Here is a 17,705-nt window from a genome sequence, read left to right on the forward strand (position 1 = left end):
GTATATTTCTTTTGGATTTGCTGTTTTAAACATCTTTTGATAAGGGATTTAGGAATATTTTCTGATAATCAAGTGTTTATTACAACCCGGCATGGCTTTCAACGCTAAGTTGTCAGTACATGGTCAGTTTTAATCCGGCAATAATATTGCTCCGGTCTGGTTTGACTACAGGTCACCACAATTATGTGCATACACCCGTGTTTACCATCACCTGGAAAGATTTGGGTATGAACCGACAAGGATGCAAGGAGTCATCAACACTCCAGATTGGTGTTATCACCTTTTTGTTATAATAACAGTTGGTAAGCCAAACGAGATATACCACAGGTATCATCTATTTTATATCTACATATTACAACCTTGGTTCGGCATCCAGGTTATACATATGTTTGGGCACCATGACCCGTCTAGCGGTAAACTGCTAGGACCCTTTCAATTTTTTTGCAGGAATAAGCAAAACAAAGCCACTGTGAATTATGCATATAATAGATCCCAAAAGCTTGGCGAGTTATCAATGTCAAGCAAAACAAGTATGCTCGATGGCATAAGCAGATAAGTATTTAAACTAGCCTATTACAAGGCACTTTAGTGCCCACACAGGATAATTGTTTCAACAAGTTTGGCAAATGATTAAACCGGCTTCCGGATTAAGATTCTTCATCTGGACGGCTTGAAGATTGAGGGTTATCTTGAGCGGTCGCATTCTCCTCATCCCTACCCAGTCGCTGGAAATCTGTTGACCAATATATTCCAGTTAAGGCTTGAAAAATGGCTTCTTCATGAATAAGGTTGGAAGGGTCAATGGCAGGGGCATAAGTATGCTTATGAATCGGTGGAACGATATCTTCTACATCATGAATCGGTGCGGGCTATCTTTTCCCCTCAACATCGTAAACCGGTTGATAATGAGATAGATCTGTGTCATCCGCCAATTTGCTTGCTATAGGCCGCATTTCCTTTGTCAGCCTTCGGAGATCGTCATTGTTGAAATCTGAACCGTCTTCCTTCACAACAGGATAACCTTTGCTAATGTCGGACGGATCAAGATCAGGAATCCACGCCTTGGCCCGGATTAGTGCCATCAGTGCGCCTGACCTTGCGACTGATTTCTTCAGTTCATCCAACCAGGTAGGCAGCATGGCCAGCTTTTCGATGGTTTCTTTCAGGCAAATTTGATAATTTGCCACCCCTTACCTCCCCCTTTCATAATTTGCCTCCCCCTGAGAATGACAGGTGGGGCCCGGGCTCGCCCGTCATTGAGACAATGGGTGGCAAATTGTGAAAGGGGGAAGTAAGGGGTGGCAAATTATCAAATCGCCCTTTCTTTTATCAGCGTTGGAGGAGGCTTGTTATAAGCTGCAGTGCAAATGGCTCGCTGGGATCCAGAATACAACTGTTCTATCAAAGTATAGGCCGCTTTAAGCTTCATCCGCATGTCGGAGCCCAGATGAGTAATGCGGGTCCTTGTCATGGTAAAGCATCAGTAAACCGGCCTTTGATAAGATATTATGGATTGGAAAAACTTCATATGCGGAAACTGATCGAATACAGCACAGGTCATGGCATTAATCTGCCGTTTTAAGCTGGTTAGTTCTTCAACCACCGGCTTAAGGGCTGCTTCTGCGTCTTCAGCCTTCTTTCGTAAACCGGCCTTCTCTGTCTCCCAGTCTTCACACTCTTTATTAAAGGTTTCTTTCAGCTTCTCCATGGCTGATAAGGCATTAGTAAGTTCTTCCTTGGCCTTGGAAGCCTCCGCTTGCTGAGATTTAATGTTCTTCTGAAGGTCAGCGGTTTGAGCATCCTTCTTACTCAGCTCGGCCTACAAAGGTAAGATATATCATCAATGGGCTATGTATATTTGAAGTACCAAGCGTATAACAAGTTATGCACTTTGTACTTGGGGGCTAATGCCTATTTGCTCTGTCATATTTTTTTTGCAAGTCTCAAGTACAATGCAAGCATTATCCTTGACACTTGGGGGCTAATGTACATTTGTTCAAATCGGAGCATTGGTTAAAATCCCGGTTCACCTTGGAAAGATAAACCGGCCCTTGGGGACTACATAGAGGAAAACTACAGGAATACAACGATAAAGTACCGGTTTATTTCAAAGGATCACCTGACATATGGAGGATAAGTATGCAAGGGTTGAGATATTACAAAGTCCCGATTTATGATTACCATCATAAACCGGCCCTTGAGGGCTACTTGAGTTGGTACTTACAAATTGGATTTAAGAAAGAAAAAGTGATGAAAATACCTCATAGCGCTCCTTCATCAGATTCACCAAACCGGCTTCATAGTCACGGTTTGAGTGCAGACGGTTTAGAAAACCAGAGTGGAGTTCTTAAGCACTAAGATGGGCATAGCTTGATAAATCGGTGCTCCATTTGCCTTTCTCCATGGCAGCACTCTCTTCCTTGGCACTGTGTTTCGCCAATATAACAGGATGACCAGGAGAGGTGTGGATAATACTGGTAATGATAACCTCGCCTTCTTTGTCTCCAGCAGCCTTTTCTGGAGTTGATGCAATGTCAATAGTCCTCACTTGACTAGAAGATCTGTCATCAGCCCGGATTGGACTTGCCGGTTCATCATCTGGCACAGCAGTACCAACTTCTGCTTGTTCGTCAACATTATGATCTTGAGGGGGCGGTTCATCAAATGTGGCCTCAGTATTTGGACCCTCCGGTTCTGTAGTTTGCTCCGGTTCAATAACCACATGGTCTTCGAGCGGGTTATTCACCCGAGCCTTCTTACTGGGTCTGGCTTTGGCTCTAAACAGAACAAGATGCAAAGGTTAGCATAGCATATAATGTGTGAAACATCAAAAGATTAAATTGAAATACTTACCCAGCTACGGTCTTAAGTGGAGGGAGTTGTGTCGCTATTGACTCGTGAGAGGATGAAGGATGTGTCACCTGATAATTCGAATCGGATGGATTAAGAGGTTGTCGGAAATAGCCTGCCTTGGGATAAGAAGTGTCAGAAGTGGGTGAGACCTTAGATTGGCGTTTTCGAACCGGGGTGTCCGGTAAACCGGTCGAAGTGACCTTTTGGCCGCTATGCCGGGTTGTGCAGCGAGCCTCGTGCCCCTGCTTCTTCAAAATAAATGTTGGATCCAAGTGAGCAAGAGAGTGAGAAAAGCTTACTTTCCGGACTTCTTGACGGATTTTTTGTGTTGGCAGAGGATCTGAACCGGAGGAAAGGATAATTACCTATGCATCGTCAGCTTGGCTACCTTCAACGTCCTCCGGATGAATATCATTGTCAATGAGATGCATGAAAAGTGAACCAAGTGAGTCAAGTTCTACCTCTGCTTCCGGTTCATCCGGGTCGTCATCAAGCTCTAAACCGATGGGTGTAGGTGCCTTCCTCTTGGTGGTTTCCTTGACGGCTTTTGTTTTAGGACGAGAAGGCTTCACCGTTTTCTCTTGAGGTTTCTTTTTCTAGAACGAATCATCACCCTGTTTAAGAATGGGCAGAGGGTATTCAAAGATTGCACAGTACAAAAATATCAGGTGTAAAGCAGAAGCACCGACAATACTTACAACGGGTGGTTTGTTTTGCGTGTGAAAGGGACTTAACCTAGTCTTGCTACAGATAGCTTCCGGTTTGTTCAACATTTTCTTCATAGACTCAGTGACTTCTTCATCTGTTAGCTGAATATTGATATGACGTTGAGAGTCTTGTACCTCACCAATATACTCACATATTAAGCCGGAGCGGCGACTTAACGGCAAAATGCTCCAGGATATCCAGCAATGGACGAAGTCTACGCCAGTTAAATCATTGGCCAGGAAGGATCTAAGCTTGGCAAGTTGAGGTGCGTACGAGGCCCGTTCCTGGGCACTTAGTCGTTGCGGATGTGGATGAGTATTAGCGAGCCGGTGTGCACGATAACCCGGCAGAGGGTTCTCATCTTCGAGAGAGGTGTCTCTGCAATAGAACCAAGTTTGGTTCCACTCTTTTGGATGATTGTGAAGTTTGGCATGAGGAAACTCAACTTCTTTCCTTTTCTGAATAGAGACGCCGCCAAGTTCAGTATTGGGTCCGTCTATGAATTCAGTGCGCCGGTTTAAATGGTAGAAATCCCGGAACAGCTCGACAGTTGGTTCTTCTTGTAGGTACACTTCACAAAAAACTTGAAAGTTGCATATATTGGATACTGAGATGGGTCCAATATCTTGAGGGTGGAGCTGAAAACTGGCAAGTACATCTCGAAAAAACTTCGATCCAGGTGGTTCAAAGCCACGGCCTATGTGATCAACAAACACCACTACTTCACCCTTATCGGGGGTAGGAGGATTTTCCGGTCCAGGAACTCGCCACCGGATTTCATTCTTCTTCAGTAAGGTACCAATCTTGACCATTCCATTCAGTTGCTGCTCTGTAACCCAGGAGGGGACCCAGTTGTATGAATAAAACTATTTGGGCATTGCAAGTGAAAAACTAGGAAGAAAATAATGTCGTTTTACGATTCATTAATGTGATGCATAAGATACAACAGGGAAAAGGAATCCAAGTATGTCAAATTGGTAAACCAACGACAGAGTATTTGTGCATGATAAGGCAATGAACAGAAGCAAAGGTATATGCATATTGTTAAACTGGAGTATAAATAAATCGGCGGTTTAAAAGGGGACTAATTGTACCTGCCGGATTATCATACTTCAAGAAGTTAAACCACCTATATTGGTGTGAAGGGTACAGATCTAAAAATACCTAAGTGAGGGAAACAGGTTTCACAAGATTGCGTTGAAATTTTGGATCGACCGTAAGTCAGGAAAAGGAAAAATATTGAGAATTAAAAAGTTTTGGTCCCGAAGCAGTTCACAAAAGGTCCAAATCAAGTTGTTAGGTATTTAAGGTTCGGTTTAAATGGCCGAGATAAGGAGTAACATAGCTACTGTGCGGAACACGTCAAGATCGAGCTCTGTTATCTATGGGCTGACGAAGAACACGAGAAGAGAGGCATGAACCCGTATGAACCCTAATGGATCTATAGAAGAAAGAAGGAAGGGCTTACAACAGCTGTTGCGGTAGCGGAGGTGCGCCACGTTTCTCTGATGGGACCGGTTCAATGCATCGTCCGACAGTGATGCAGGGGCGAAGTTCGACGATGGCAGCGGCGTTCGGGCGCAGGGACGTCGCGAGGAGGAAGAAGAGATGAAGAGGTAGTGGAGGAAACAGAAAAAGGGGTCTCAGTCCTATTTATAAGGCGAAGAGATAAGCGACAGGCGCGAGATTTGAGGAGCTCCAAAATGGATCTTTAATAAAGTTGTCGCCTTGATGGTTGGATGATCATTAATAAAGGGCATCTTCGGCTTCAACGAATCAGTGACATCATGGAGGTTTACTGCAGATCTGAAGGATGCCGTCATGGCAGATTACAAGATCCATGTGAAGGTGCCAGGGCTAGAATTTTTCTAAGTGTTGAAGATTGACATGAACAAGTTCAAATCAATCTGGGGCCTAATGTTGGGGATATTACTGCTGGACATAAACCGGCCAGGAGTAGCCGGGTTAATTCTATGAAGATTAGAAGCCCATGGAGACAAATATGGTGGCGCTTCAGGAAGGCCCAAGGCCCAAGGGCGGGTTAAGGTCTGTAGACATAAACCGGCATGAATATGTAACTTGTATTGTAAGTTAGAAGGAATAGAGACCGAGCTGGACACATTTATGATCCGGCCTCGGGACTCTGTAAACCAGCGGGCATCAACCTATGTATATAAAGGGATGACCCAGCGGCGGTTTAGGGACGAGAAAACACACAACAACTCGAGAGCCAGGCAAAGCAGATTTGCTCCCTGGTCATCGAAACCCCTGCAATTCCATCACAACTAGACGTAGGCTTTTACCTTCATCGAAGGGGCCGAACTAGTATAAAACTCTCGTGTCCCTTGCCTGGTTTAACCCCTTTAAGCTAACCCGTAACGATGGCTCCACGACTAATTCCTTTCACAAGGACATCTGTCGTGACAAAACCACGACATGCGGTATGGTGGACGGCTTCTTCATCCATGCCATAACCGTCAGAGCCCAGCTGTCTAGAGGAATAAACAAACTTACGGGCTCACCTCCAAGGTCGTTGATAAGCTTATTCATGGACTCGCTGTTCCAAGCATGTTGAGGCATGCCGTGGAAGGTAAGATTTGTTAAAAACTCAAGCTCAGAGGGCACCGAGCCCCATCCTGGGAGCCACCGATGAAAGCTCACCATCGCTCCATCGCATAACAAACGATGTGAAGATTCAAACACACGGATGCAGTCGAAAGTTGTCCGGAACCTCGCGAAGAAATCAGCCGGTGGCGGACAGACTTCGAAGAGCAAGTCACTTATTTGGATGCCATGCGCAATGCCAAGAGCTTTGACAAGGTCATCTGGCGAGACGAAAGGCCAGCCATCATTGATGGTTACCATCAGCACTTTGTCGGCAAACTGGTCGTCAAGCGCCACCAAGTCACTGTTGAGCGACATCACGCAGCAGCCGAAGGCGGGACGTACCAGCCGGAGATCCGTGTTGACCGGTGACATGATAGTGCGCTTGAGTACATGGAGTACATGAGGGGGATTTGGGGGAACTGGAGTATGAATCGAGATTCTAGTGGTGGGGGAGGGGCGGGAGAATGGGGATGAAAAGGTAGCATGAATTTCAAACATGCCCCAATATGCTCTCGGCGCGCAAGCGCACGAAAACACCAGTGGCACCCACATGTCGGCCTAAGAGTCCTTATTCTTTATTTTTTGAGAGCCCGGCCTTTTTTGAGGATCTTTTGAGAGCCCGGCCTGAGAGTCATAATTGACTTGTTTGGCATTGCGTTACTACTCGACCCATATTCAATGACACCTCACTGGCCCAAACAAGTGTACATCATCGAAAAGACAGTGAGCTCAAATTATAACTTGAAAAAAGGAGATATACTCTGAACACCGGAAAATGGTGATGCCCTCATTTAGCCCACCAGCAGTTCGAGGCAATAAACAGTTTGAAACAATGATATATACAACATTCAAACACTGACTAGTTACTACTACTGACATAAACAGCAAGACATGATAGTTCATAAGAATTCTTGCTACACCACCCAAACGCACCCATCTGCAGCGCTCAGACTCTCGTGATCTAGACGAGACTGACATTCTAAATAGAGGCAACTATTACATAGTAAGAGTGACATAGACGAGGATGACCAAATGACAAGGAATATGCATAACAAAAGAGAGAGCTACCCATCCAGAACAAGCAGCAAAGATAACAAGTCATTCGAAGAAGGATGATCCAACACCATCAGAATTTGCAGTCCCGCTTTAGCGACTAGTGACCCAGAGACACTAGTAATCCACACTTTCGACGCAACAACCCAATTACCTATCAACCTGAAGGACTTGAGACATCCAAGGATCAAAGTTAATCCAGATGCCTTTGTCATTCTCACCTTCTTTTGGCTACAGGTTGTATCGTTGACAGTCGGGGGAGTTTGCTCTTGAAGTCCTAGGGCTCGCCGTGTAGACACAATTTCCCTTAGCAAACAAAGCCTATTTGCCATCAAGGTCCTTGCGAACGGTGATCTCCTGGTTACTCCGATAATTGAATCCAAGAAACAAAGAGTGCGAACCAAGGTTGTTTACCCGCCTCCAACTCAAAAATCCCGAAGGCCCCAACAAGCGGGTATCCTGCTCATAGACGTAACAAGGTTGGCAGAATCGCGATTTTGAATCGGATTGGAGCTCCGATGGTAGGATCGCAAATCGTAGAATCTTCACTATTAGGATCGTAGAAACGTAGATTCTACACTACAAAAAAGACACATCCGTGACATTTTGGGCCTAACAAAAGTTTTTCCTGTCATGCTTATAACACTTCTATGACGATAATTGTGAAAAAAACCCGGTATCATCATAGATGTGGTGGGCTCCTATTTCTATGACAAAATATCATGACAGAAAATGGGCTTTTCGTCCTGGGCAGGCAGGAGACGCAACTGCATGACATTCTTTGTGGCGTCCATGACGGAGAAAACCGTGGTAGAAGCAAGGGCGAGGAAAATATCGGGGGAGTTCCCGGTTATGGTGGTTGGTCGAGGGCCGAGCGATGCGCGTTTCTCTTGTACATACGCGTGTGTGTGAGAGGCGTTGCGCTCTAACTAAACCCGAGCGATTGCACTGCAGGCTATGCGTTACTGAACCCTAGCGATCGATCGATCCCTTGCTGTTAACTGAACCCGAGTGATTCCTTTGCTACTGCTGAGGGAGTCCTGGACTAAGGGTCCTCGGGCGTCCGACCTATTGGACATGGGCCGGACTGATGGGCTGTGAAGATACAAAGACCGAAGAATCTACCCATGTCCGGATGGGACTCTCCCTGACGTGGAAGGCAAGCTTGGCGTCCGAATATGAAGATTCATTTCTCTCTAACCGACCTTATGTAACCCTAGATCCCTCCGGTATCTATATAAACCGGAGGGCTAGGTCTATAGACAAATCTCCTCATAATCATAGTCAGACAGGCTAGACTTTCAGGGTTTAGCCATTGTGATCTCGTGGTAGATCAACTCTTGTAATACTCATATTCATCAAAGATCAATCAAGCAGGAAGTAGGGTATTACCTCCGTAGAGAGGGCTCGAACCTAGGTAAACATTGTGTCCCTTGTGTCCTGTTACCATCGACCTTAGACGCACAGTTCGGGACCCCCTACCCGAGATCCGCCGGTTTTGACACCGACATTGGTGATTTCATTGAGTTCCATTGTGTTGTCGTCAAAAGTCTTGATGGCTCCTTCAATCATCTACAACAATGCTTCCCAAGGGGAAACCTTCCTTCCCGAACAGATCTTTGTATTCGGTGGCTTCGCACTGCGGGCTAACTCGCTTGTCCATCTGCAGCTGATCGAAAGCTATGCCCCTGGCCATCAGGTCAGATTTGGAAGCTTGAACTACGTCACGGATATCCGCGGAGACTTGATCTTCGACGGAATTGAGACCACGGCAGCCGCTCCCTGCCACCATGATGAACATGACGTAAATCTGTCATCAGACCATACCCAGGAGATAGTACTTGTAGCTGCTCTGGCCCTAGATGCGGAGCAGATCGCACCATCCGAAGACAGGAAGCTCAATCCCGCCGCGGAAGCTGCAGACTCAGCGGCGTTGGAGCCGCACACAGACCTAACTTCAAGTGACACCTGTGTCACTAGAACCATGGACTCCTCTCCGGCTACAGGTTCCGAACCTTGTGCGTCCGCATACGTCGAGCTTGATCGGTCATCAATCGTCGAATTCAGCTTCGTGGACAACTTCCGACACTCGCCTTTGGGCGACGTGCTAAACTCACTAAAAAATCTATCCCTGGCGAGGGACACTCTGCCGAATTATATCCGGTTTGAACTAGGGGCTAATGACGGAGAATTTCGTTTCCCACCCACCGCCCACTTCATAGCCACTATCGAGGACCTAACCGACATGCTCGATTACGGCTCCGAAGACATCGATAGTATGAACAACAATGCAGGAGAAGAGGAGGCCCAAACCCGCCGTTCACCGGAGGATGGACGGCCACCTCCTCATATGACGTATACATGGTGGATGCACCAAAAGAAAATAGCGGTGATGACAAATTGAATCCAGTTGAGGATGAACCTCCTAAGACAGAAGCAAAGCACCGGCGTCAGCGGCGCCGCTCTAAATCACGTTGCAGGAAAGACAGCAACACCAACATGGGAGACGATAACACTCCGGACAGTGCCGAAGACAGAAAAGATCCCAACGAACAGGCCAGAAATGATGACTCGGAGGAGAGTAATTATCTTCTAGGATGAGGTGAGCCTCGACAGCGAGGATTTTATCATGCCTGAGGAACCTCAGGAGCAGGAGCGCTTTAAGTGCCGGCTAATAGCCAATGCACGGAACCTGAAAAAGAAGCAGCAGTAGATTCAAGCTGACCAAGATCTGCTCAATGATAGATGGACTGATGTCCTAGCAGCCGAAGAATACGGCCTCAAGTGCCCAGCTAAAACTTACCCAAAGCGCAAATTGCTACCTCAGTTCGATGACGAGGCGCCTGAGCCCATACCATCACCACACAATGCGGCTAACCGACCACCACGCGGTCGGGACAAAGCGGCAACTCAAGCCGAACACCAGCCCACCCACCTCACCATAAAGGCAGAGACAACACAACTCGTGGTCACACATATGACCTTCAGCAGGAGCTGGACAATAGAGCAGGACATACCAGATCGATCTACGGATCACGTGGACGTGCCTCGACACGTGACAACGGCTATCTATTCGGACGTGACAAGCCTAGTCACACCCAGGCTCAAAACCATAGACGGACTCGATCGGAGCTATGTCGCAATGTGGCCCAACATAGAGGCGCCGCACACCCTCTTTGCTTCACAGACAAAGTAATGGAGCATGAATTCCCGGAAGGGTTTAAACCCGTGAATATCGAATGATATGATGGAACAACTGATCCCATGGTATGGATCGAGGATTCCCTTCTCCATATCCACATGGCCCACGGAGATGACCTTCATGCCATCAAATACCTCCCGTTAAAACTCAAAGGTCCAGCTCGACACTGGTTAAATAGTCTGCCTGAAAACTCTATTGGCAGCTGGCAGGATTTGGAAGACGCCTTCTGCAACAACTTCCAAGGTACATATGTTCGGCCACCAGACGCCAATGTCTTAAGCCATATAGTTCAATAGCCCGGAGAGTCAGCCAGGAAGCTCTGGACTAGGTTCTTAGTTAAAAAGAACCAAATCGTCGACTGTCCGGATGCGGAAGCCCTAGCGGCCTTCAAACACTGCGTCCGAGACGAGTGGCTCTCCCACCACATCGGTCAAGAAAAACCAAAATCCATGTCAGCCCTTACCGCTCTAATGACCTGCTTCTGTGCGGGAGAAGACAGCTGGCTCGCTCGTAGAAGCAATATTGCCAGCGATCCGGGCACTTCCGAAGTCCGAGAGGGCAATGGCATACCACAACACAGCAAACACAAACGTCGCAATGGTAATGAGAGAATGCGCGACCCAGCGGTCAATGCCAGATTTAGTGGCCCCAAACCCGGTCAATGGAAAAAGCCATTCAAGGCAAACAGAGACAGACCATCCAATTTAGGCAAGATATTGGATCGGCCCTGCCAGATTCATGGCAACCCCGATAAACCAACTAATCACACCAACAGAAGCTGTTGGGTCCTCAAGCAGGCCGGCAAGGTCAGCGCCGAACACAAGGGGAAGAGGCTGCCCAGTGATAGCGATGACGAAGAGACTCACCTACCAAATACCGGGGGTCAGAAGCAATTTCCCCCCGAGGTAAAAATAGTGAACATGGTATACGTGACACACACCTATACAGAGGAGCATGAGAAGCACTCCCTCCGGACTGAGGATCATACTATGGTTACTTCAGCCAAAGTAAAAAAGCGGTCTTATTAAACCGCATGCCTTGTCGGCCATTAAGCCGCCGGTCTCCGTTCAGCAGGACCGACCAATTTTGGAGCGGGACTAGCAGTTCGGTTTCCACCACCCGCCTCATATACCTGCCAAATCTATATCACGCATACATAACTATGCACTTAAAATACCATGGGCATCGGCGGAAGCACAATATAGACGGGCTTACAAGTACTCCCAGAACCTCCTTCTTTTTTCTCTTCTAACTACTCTTTCTTTTTCATTCTCCTTTACCACAGGTGACTCGCAGGCTGGTCATCTCACCGACTCTATCGGAGTTCAGGTTTGCACATTCACCCAAAGGCTACTCCTTTTGAGGAGCCTCTTCATCGAGGAAAGGCGGCGCAGACATGCGACAGGAGGTCCAAAAAACTTTTGGCAGACCACACTCTCTCTATTTTGCAAGCCTGTAAAGTGCCTTCTTCCTCAGCCGTCGACCCCTGGCATGTCAAATGGCCGGGGTTGTGGCGTTATTATATACAAAACTACGATTGGCATATCACTCAGGTTCCAGTGAACATAATCCGTATCCAGTATCCACTTTCCTCAACAGAACTGAATTTTGCTCCTCTGATTATTTCACAGACGCACCCCGACATAACTTGCCAGGGGCTCGGGATGGGAACAAAAAGAGTTGCCAACAAGTCCAAACAGCTTTATAGCATACTTCGGCGTCGTGAGTTTGGCCTTATATGCATCAGCTCCGAATCATGTCTTGGGTCAATAGTTGGGTTGCCTGGCTCCTGTGCTTACTACCTTACATTCCGCTCTATCGGCTAGGGTAGTAAAGGGAGAACTACTGCGATTGTGTTTCCGGTTCATCCAGTCAAACACCTCAATAGAGAAAGCCGAATACTGAGTGTCATGATGAAGCGAGAGCTGGTCAACCACTCAATGACTTATCAAAATCTTTTGCGATTCCCTCCGTATTACAGAAGGACCTTTCTTCAGGTCATACATGTAACACACCATATTGGGGTAACCGCGTACATACCAGGGTCTATATCATAGACCCACCATGAAACTCCTATGGCTAAGTGAAAGTGTTAACACCCTATAGTCCGATTGCCTAGTTCGCTGTATTGACACCTCCTTCATGGACCAAGACGTTGGGTTAAAAGTGATCAAGTGCTTTTTCGAACACCCCCATATTTTCTACGAGGGGGCTAAAGCTGACGACTGGAAAACTTCCAGATTATGCAAAAACGGCCGCACAGGAGGAACCAAAGCTTTTAAGCGAATTTCATAATATTATCATAATATTGTCTTTTACAATTTCAACACATTTCATTCAAATATCATGCATTTCGAGCACTGACCCTCTATCAAGCGGGCACCCTCTAAGACGTCCTCGAAATAATACTTTGGTGCGTGATGGTCCTTGCCCTTGGGTGGACTCTTCGCCACAACGTCGGTGGCCTTCATCTTCGCCCTGTATGTCTTGACGCGGGCAAAGGCCATCCATGCACCTTCAATGCACGTTGAACGCTTGATGGCGTCGATACGCGACACCGCATCAACAAGTCGCTGCGCCAAACCGAAATAACTTTTCGGAATTCGATCAGTAGGCCACAGACGGACTATGACGTCCTTCATGGCAGAACCGGATATCCTGTGGTGCTCGGCCCACTGGGCCATTTGTTCGTTCAATGACAGGGGACGGTTTGGCACGCCGAATTGTGACCAAAAAAGTTTCTCTGTTGCACACCATTCCTGCTCTTGGTAAAATTGCGCTGCATCGGAGGCGCTCTTCAGTAGGTCCAAGAATGCATCTGGAGAGCTCCACATTTGATTAAGCGAGGAATACTTCGGATCACCGAATTTAGTCTGTAATAAGAAAGGCTTACCACCCACTATCTCCCCAGCTTGCCGGATCTCTTCCTGAGCCACTCTAGACTCAGACCGTGCTTCTCTCGCCTCTTGTAAGGCCTTGTCGAGATCGGCCGCTTTGGCTTTGTTATCCCTCTCGAGGAATTCGCACTAAACAGTGGTTTTCTCTAGCTCGTGCGACATAGAAATTCTCTCCTAACACTGGCGCCGAGCAAACTGTTCGGTTTTCAACTCGTCAGTTGCCTTATTAGCAGCCAAATTACTGATCCGGGCTTGCTCCTTGGCAAGGTCAAGTTCAGCCCGAAGGACCTCCACCGCGGTAGCACCATCTGCAGTTATGGGTGTCTCAGTATAAATTCTAGCTTCGTGCTTATCTTACCATACATACATATACTAACTGCCCCAGAAACATACCTTGCGCCTCGTCAAGCCGCCTGTTGATAAGCGTGATGTCGTCATTCGCCTCATCAATCTTCCGCTGCAGATCTGCAACCTCTGTGGTTCGGCCAGTAGCCAGGGAGGTAACAACCTGTGTTCCAATTAGTTAGATTATTTCTTGGGCATATCTTTTTGATCCTCCGATCGCCTCCCTTGGGAAGCCAATCAGAGTCTCAGGGGATACTATCTATACACATGAGCATTTTGTGAATAAAACACAACCGAAAACATTATAGTACAAACCTCGAAGCCTCTTAGCAGGCTCGTGAAGGCCTCATTCAATCCGCTTTTCATGGATAGACCCTTTTCAACCACCATACCCATCAGGGTACGATGGTCCTCTGAGACGGACGCCTACCGCAGCAAGTTCGTCAATGTATCCGGCGCTTCTGGATCTCCGGAAGCTGCTATAGCATTACGACCTCCCTTCGAAGGGATCCGTTTATCCGTCCTTGGAGTTGTCTCCGGCTGTAAGCTGGATAGCCCGGGGCCTTTATTGTTGCCCCCCGGGCCCTGGGCTACCGAAGTATCATCTGCGGGTAGTGTCTTCATCATCCCCTGCACCACTTGTTGATCAGGAGAGACCCTCCGGGACGGCACAGCGAAGTCGTCCACCCTATTGGGCGAGGAGACCGGTGGAGGCGTATTGCTCTCCATCATCTCCAGGAGGAGATCCCCCAAGAAAGAAGATTGTTGAAGAAAATGGTGTGCCGAGCTGCAAAAACATATATTCTAGATGTTACCTTGGTCATAGGAGAGGAACGAGATATGTTTAAAACACCCTTGTTCACTTACGATTTGGCTAAAGGCTTGTCCTCGCCGTGGGACTGTGCGATGACGTCGTCCTCCAAACCCGAGCCGGCCGAAAGGGGCATTTTGCCTCGCTTAGGAGACTTTTCCTCCCTACCTTCGGAGGCGGCCTTTTCTTACCATGAAGAGAAGGGATGTTGGCTTCTCCTTTACCTTTTTCTCCAAGTGATGGGATTTTGATTTCCCCGGACACAGCGTCTAATATACCTTCGGGATGGAGGCCACCTTCGGTCCTCCCGCTCTCCGTGTATCCTCCTTCACCTGCATCTGGTACGATGCCGGGGCCAGCATCCTTGTTAATATGGGATCCGCTGAGTCTTCGGGAAGGGGGGCCGAACACCTAATTCTCTATGCTTTCTTTATCCAGCCCTGGAAGAAGATAGTGTGATCAGTATCGCATTACGGCACGCATAGCTAGAATTCGTTCGGGAGTCGAGCGCTTACCGAGGTGTCTGGATGGTTGCGGTCGAGGCTGATGTCCTCGGTGCTGTCCGGCCACTGTTTTTGTTTCCCGAAAAACAACTTCCACATTCCTTTGTGCATAGTACCAAAGAAGTCTTGGAGGGTCCGTGGTCCTTCCGGATTAAACTGCCACATACGGAGACGCCGTCGCTGGCACGGCAGAACCTGGTGGACCAGCATTAGTTGGACCACATTGATAAGACCAACGTCCTTCTCAAGGAGGCTCCGGATGTGGCTCTTTAGAGTCTGCACTTCGTCAATGTTTCCCCATTCAAACCCCTTATTAATCCATGATGCAAGATGTAACGGAGAACCAGATCGAAACACAGGTATAGCCGCCCACTTGGTACCGCGGGGTTCAGTGACGTAAAACCACTCCCGCTGCCATAGGTTGGGAGCTTCGGTGAAAGAGCCTTTTGGCCAGGGAGCATTGGTAAGCTTGCTCATTGTAGCACCTCCGCACTCCGCGTGTTCCCCGTCGACTACCTTCGGCTTCACACTAAAGGTCTTGAGCCATAAGCCGAAGTGTGGGGGAATACGGAGAAAGGCCTCGCACGTGATAATGAACATCGAGATTTGAAGGAAAGAATCTGGGGCTAGATCATGAAAATTTAGTTCGTAGTAAAACATGAGCCCCCGGACGAAGAGATGAAGAGCGAATCCTAGCCCTCGCAGGAAGTGGCAGATGAATATGACCCTCTCGCCAGATCTGGGAGTAGGAATAACGTATCCTCGAGCAGGAAGCCTATGGGGGATCTCCGCGGTCAGGTATCTAGCCGCATGAAACTTCACAATGTCCTCCTCTGTAACACAGGAAGCCACCCATCGACCCTGTGGGCTGGGTCGGGACATGATTGGGAAGCTTGAAGCAATGAAGTCAAACCTCGGGTGCTAGAACTCGAAGTTGGAAGGGATGAGGAAAAGGGTCAGCACAAAATAAGACGGCCCTTCGCCCCTTTATAAAGGCAACGGATATCGAACGCCTCCTCCTAAGCCTAAAAACCTGCCTATTCCAAAGGGATCATTCCAATGAAACGGTTGGGTTACCCATGCCCGTATTGATGAGAATCCCGCAATAAGGGGACACGATCTCTATTTCGACAAGACATGCCAATAAAAACCACGCCTCGAAACATGGAATGGCGGGACAAGAAACGGTTCGAAATAATGACCGGGAAAGCGTGATGTCACATTAGATGTCAGCGGATTGGATTTGTGATATATTATACTCTCCGTGGTTGTGCGTGGTACTTGTGTTGCAGATCCGGACATGTTCGTCACGTCCGAAGACTATCTTGGCGTATTCGGAAAGGGGAACCTGCCTTGCAATGCCAAAGACAATCTGCGCGCCAGACACCTCGTCATTGAAGCCTGGTTCACGGGCTACTGAGGGAGTCCTGGACTAAGGGGTCCTCAGGCGTCCGACCTATTGGACATGGGACGGACTGATGGGTTGTGAAGATACAAAGACCGAAGACTCTACCCATGTCCGGATGGGACTCTCCCTGATGTGGAAGGGAAGCTTGGCTTTCGAATATGAAGATTGCTTTCTCTTTAACCGACCTTATGTAACCCTAGATTCCTCCGGTGTCTATATAAACCGAAGGGCTAGGTCTGTAGACATATCTCCTCATAATCATAGTTAGACAGGCTAGACTTTTAGGGTTTGGCCATTATGATCTCATGGTAGATCAACTCTTGTAATACTCATATTCATCAAAGATCAATCACGCAGGAAGTAGGGTATTACCTCCATAGAGAGGGCCCGAACCTGGGTAAACATTGTGTCCCTTGTCTCCTGTTACCATTGACCTTAGATGCACAGTTCGGGACCCCCTACCCGAGATCCGCTGGTTTTGACACCGACAACTGCTGCTAACTGAAGCCGATCGATGCTGCCTCTGGATGAACAGTGAGTGTTGTTGGGGGGTTTGGATGAACAGGACCCCGTGGTAGTAGAGGCCGTTACCGCTGGATGAACAGGACCCCGATCGAGCCGGTGGATGAACAATACCCCGTGGAGGGCTGGATGAACAGGACCCCGTGGAGGGATCGATGAACAGGACCAAGTGGAGGGCTGGTTGAACAATAGCCGGTGGAGGGCTGGTTGAACAGTAGCCGGTGGAGGCTGAAGAACAGAGGTCAAAGAAGGAGCACGACTGTTGGATTAACATCCCAGTCCAGCTGCTAGAATCATATGTTGATTAAGTTCTGAAAGCCCTGCGTACACGTCCGCTTAGTAGGCCCACAAGTTAGCCGCCAAATCTGACGGGTCCCAGCTGTCAATGGGAGGAATAATTTTTCTCATAACAAGGAGGCAGTTCCTTCCGTGCAAAGATACAGCCGGTGGGTCCCAGCTGTCAAGGGGAGAAAACATTTTTTCAGCTTAATAAGGAGGAAATTTCCTTGCGTGCAACCATGGACCTCGTGGGTCCCAGCTCACTAGTAGAAAAAGGGTCAAACGTGAAGCACATTAGTGCCGATTTGAATTTGAGCCGGCACTAATGGTACCATTAGTGCCGGTTCGAACGGCTATGCATTAATGTCGGTCCGTGTTGAACCTTTAGTACCGGTTCGTGCCACGAACCGGTACTAAAGGGGTGATGGCAGGCTGGCGTCGGGCCGGGGCCCCACGATCACCTTCAGTACCGGTTCGTGTCACAAACCGGTACTAAAGGGCTAACCTTTAGTACCGG

Source organism: Triticum dicoccoides, chromosome 1A (assembly GCF_002162155.2).
Source record: "Triticum dicoccoides isolate Atlit2015 ecotype Zavitan chromosome 1A, WEW_v2.0, whole genome shotgun sequence".
NCBI classification, from domain to species: domain Eukaryota; kingdom Viridiplantae; phylum Streptophyta; class Magnoliopsida; order Poales; family Poaceae; genus Triticum; species Triticum dicoccoides.